General features: G+C 46.0%; 1 non-coding gene across 1 annotated transcript; it reads left to right on the plus strand.

The window, feature by feature from the left end:
• Positions 1 to 374: 374 nt before the first annotated feature.
• On the plus strand, positions 375 to 446 carry TRNAC-GCA. The gene has a single exon. It is a non-coding gene; the product is annotated as a tRNA-Cys (tRNA).
• The last annotated feature ends 3,938 nt before the right edge of the window (positions 447 to 4,384 follow it).

Genomic DNA, 4,384 nt, shown 5'->3' on the forward strand with positions numbered 1-4,384 from the left:
CAGGGGCAGCAAATGGACTTATAAGTTGCAGGTTTTTTCCATTTCACATCAAGTAGTGCAATATTACTCTCGGCGTACTGTGGAAATGGAAGGATATAAGCTGAAATCCTTAGAGCAACCACTGAAAAATATAACTAAAAAAGTACATGGCTAAAAAGTAATACATAAATTAGAACTGAATTTTTAAAATATATTTAACTAATCCAAAGGAAGGCAGAAAGAAGGACAAGGGGATAAAACTTGAGGGGACAAATAAATAATAACAGAATAAAAGAAAAATGACAACAAAAATACAGTAAAGTGGTGGATATAAATCCAACCATAACCAGCTCTCATTAAATGTTTATAGGATACCTGTGTATATACATGGGGATTCCCTTGTAGCTCAGTTGGTAAAGAATCTGCCTGCAATGCAGGAGACCCAGGTTCGATTCCTGGTTCGGGAAGATCCTCTGGAGGAGGAAATGGCAACCCACCCCAGTATTCTTGCCTGGAGAATCCCATGGACAGAGGAGCATGGCAGGGTTTAGTCCACAGGGTTGCAAAGAGTCGGACACGACTTAGTGAGTAAATCACCATAAAGGGTTAATATCTGAAATATATAAACAGCTCATACAACTTAATGTCAAAAAAGCAAACAATTCAATTTTAAAATGGGCAGAAGACTGGAAGAAATATTTTTCCAAAAAGGAAATTCAGATGGCCAACAGGCACATTAAAAGATGTTCAACATTGCTAATCATTAGAGAAATGCAAATTAAAACCACAATGAAATACCACCTCACACTTGTCAGAATCGCTAGCACTAAAAAAAAAAAAAATGTTGGTGAGGAAAAGGGAACCCTCACACACCCTTGGTGGGAAGGTAAATTGGTGCAGCCACTGTGCAAAATAGCATGGAGTTTTCTCAGAAAACTAAGACTAGAAATACCATATGACTCAGTAGTTCCACTCCTGGGTAGATATCAGAAAAAAAAAATGAAAACACTAATTAGAAAAGATGCATGCATCTCAATATTCTTAGCAGTATTATATATAATAGCCAAGATATGGAAGCACCTATGTGTTTATCAATAGATGAATGGATAAAAGAAGATATGGTGTGCATACACAATGAAATACTACTCAGCCATAAAAAGAATGAAATTTGCAACAAGATGGACTTGAAGGGTAGTATGCTAAGTGAAGTAAGTCAGACAGAGAAAGACAAATACTGTATGATGTTACTTATGTGTGGAATCTTAAAGCAAACTATTGCACTCATCTCACATGCTAGTAAAGTAATGCTCAAAGTTCTCCAAGCCAGGCTTCAGCAATACATGAACTGTGAACTTCCTGATGTTCAAGCTGGTTTTAGAAAAGGCAGAGGAACCAGAGATCAAATTGCCAACATCCGCTGGATCATGGAAAAAGCAAGAGAGTTCCAGAAAAACATCTATTTCTGCTTTATTGACTATGCCAAAGCCTCACAATAAACTGTGGAAAATTCTGAAAGAGTTGGCAATACCAGACCACCTGACCTGCCTCTTGAGAAACCTGTATGCAGCTCAGGAAGCAACAGTTAGAACTGGACATGGAACAACAGGCTGGTTCCAAATAGGAAAAGGAGTACATCAAGGCTGTATATTGTCACCCTGCTTATTTAACTTATATGCAGAGTACATCATGAGAAACGCTGGACTGGAAAAAAAACAAGCTGGAATCAAGATTGCCGGGAGAAATATCAATAACCTCAGATATGCAGATGACACCACCCTTATGGCAGAAAGTGAAGAGGAACTCAAAAGCCTCTTGATGAAAATGAAAGAGGAGAGTGAAAAAGTTGGCTTAAAGCTCAACATTCAGAAAACGAAGATCATGGCATCCGGTCCCATCACTTCATGGGAAATAGATGGGGAAACAGTGGACACAGTGTCAGACTTTATTTTTTGGGGCTCCAAAATCACTGCAGATGGTGACTGCAGCCATGAAGTTAAAAGACGCTTACTCCTTGGAAGGAAAGTTATGACCAACCTAGACAGCATATTAAAAAGCAGAGATATTACTTTGCCAACAAAGGTCCGTCTAGTCAAGGCTATGGTTTTTCCTGTGGTCATGTATGGATGTGAGAGTTGGACTGTGAAGAAGGCTGAGTGCCGAAGAATTGATGCTTTTGAACTGTGGTGTTGTAGAAGACTCTTGGGAGTCCCTTGGACTGCAAGGAGATCCAACCAGTCCATTCTGAAGGAGATCAGCCCTGGGATTTCTTTGGAAGGAATGATGCTAAAGCTGAAACTCCAGTACTTTGGCCACCTCATGCGAAGAGTTGACTCATTGGAAAAGACTCTGATGCTGGAAGGGATTGAGGGCAGGAGGAGAAGGGGACGACAGAGGATGAGATGGCTGGATGGCATCACTGACTCCATGGACGTGAGTCTGAGTGAACTCCGGGAGTTGGTGATGGACAGGGAGGCCTGATGGCTGGGATTCATGGGGTCACAAAGAGTCGGACACGACTGTGCAACTGAATTGAACTGAAAGCAAAGTGAAGTGAAGTCGCTCAGTCGTGTCCGACTCTTTGCGACCCCGTGGACTGTAGCCCACCAGGCTCCTCTGTCCATGGGATTCTCCAGGCAAGAATACTGGAGTGGGTTGCCATTTCCTTCTCCAGGGGATCTTCCCGACCCAGGGATGGAACCTAGGTCTCCTGCATTGCAGGCAGATGCTTTAACCTCTGAGCCACCAGGGAAGCCCAACTGAAAGCAAACTAGTGAATAAAACAAAAAAGAAACAGAATCACAGATATAGAGAAACATTTGAAATGTTAAGGATTGTGTAGAATATACTTAAAACTCCTCCTCTCCCCACTCTGTGTGTGGGTACATCTGTGTGCACATATGAGGGTACACATATGAGTGTGTTGTATGTGTGCGCATGTGTGTCTGGCATGTGTGAATCAGCACTCTTTCACAAGCATTATCCCCTGCATGTTCACTAGTATCTGACGGAGCGAGGGGAGAGGACAGCCCCGTTTCCCAGCCTCTACTCTTTCCCTGGGGCCAGGAGGGTGGCATGTCCCCGCCATACCCACCAGCCACGTTCAAATCACATCCCACCTGGTGACTCTGGTGGCCCCGTGTCTGAGTGCAGAAAGGTCAGAGACAGGGTTTTAGAGACACTCATGATTACCTCCTGGATGACCTCGGAGACAGGCTGTTTGGGGACTGACACCTTTCTAAACATAGCACGGGAGAAGGGCCGACATCCCGTTCGTCACCAAAGCCACTTACTTACCCGCCCCAGACAGACCCACATGCCAACAGGAGCCACTTATAGCCACCTTCAAAGGGGCCCAGAGTGGGTGCAGCGCCCAGGGGGAGAGAGGGTGTGACGCTGTGGCCTGAGGTCTCTTGGCCAGAGAGGAATCTCTGGAGCCTGACACTTAAAGAGGCCAGGGGGCCTGCCTTCAAATTCTAACTCTGCCCCTTCAGTGTGACATCTAATCACTGCTCTGAGCCTCCTTTGTCCCATTGGCAAAACGGGGATATCGTTGCCCTGACCGTTCCTAGGAAGCAGACCTTGCTGCCAGGGCTAAGGCCTGGAATTGACACCCCACCCCACCCTTGACCTCTCCGGCTCAGAAACTGGTGAGAGCGTTTTTTCTGGGGCAGGGGTAGCTATGGGCATTCTCAGAATCACGGGTGTGCATAAATGTTCTGACTCAACACCACATGTGCTGTTTGTCTTTGGGTGAACTGCTTTCCCTCTCTGGGCTGCCCCTGTCCTTCCAGACCTATTTTGAGTCCTGCTTCAGCCACTGGTCACTAATGCCTGCATAAAAGAGGCTACATCCCAAGTCGGGCTGGTCTTCCTTGTGGTCTAATTGCCCCAGAGCCGGCCCAGCCCTGGGTCCCCAGGAGGGCTTGGGAGCCTCCAGTAATGCAGACAAGGCCCGGCTCCCTTGCTCTTGGCACACATTCTCATTTTTACCAGGGGCCCAGTTGCTTCCATGCTGCCCTCAGGCTTCTGTCAATGCAAATTAATTCACTCCAAGGTGGTAGAGACTAAATGTGTCTCCAGACTCATTGCTTTTTCAAAGAGGAGCTGAAAGGGGCAATGCTTAACCTGGCAGCATGACTGGGCAGGGGTGGCACCTCAGAGGCCCACAGGGAAGGTGTCTAGAAGCAGAAGCTCCTAAATCATGCTGTGTGAGTACTCAGTCATGTCCGACTCTTTGCGATCTCTTGGACTGTAGCCCGTGGAATTTTTCAGGCAAGGATACTGGAACGGGTTGCCATTTCCTCCTCCAGGGGATCTTCCCGACCCAGGGATCGAACCCACATATCCTGTGTCTCCTGCATTGCAGACGGATTCTTTACCACTGAGTCATCGGGGAAGCCCCTCC

The sequence above is a fragment of the Bos indicus x Bos taurus genome, chromosome 18 (assembly GCF_003369695.1).
Source record: "Bos indicus x Bos taurus breed Angus x Brahman F1 hybrid chromosome 18, Bos_hybrid_MaternalHap_v2.0, whole genome shotgun sequence".
Classification (NCBI taxonomy): domain Eukaryota; kingdom Metazoa; phylum Chordata; class Mammalia; order Artiodactyla; family Bovidae; genus Bos; species Bos indicus x Bos taurus.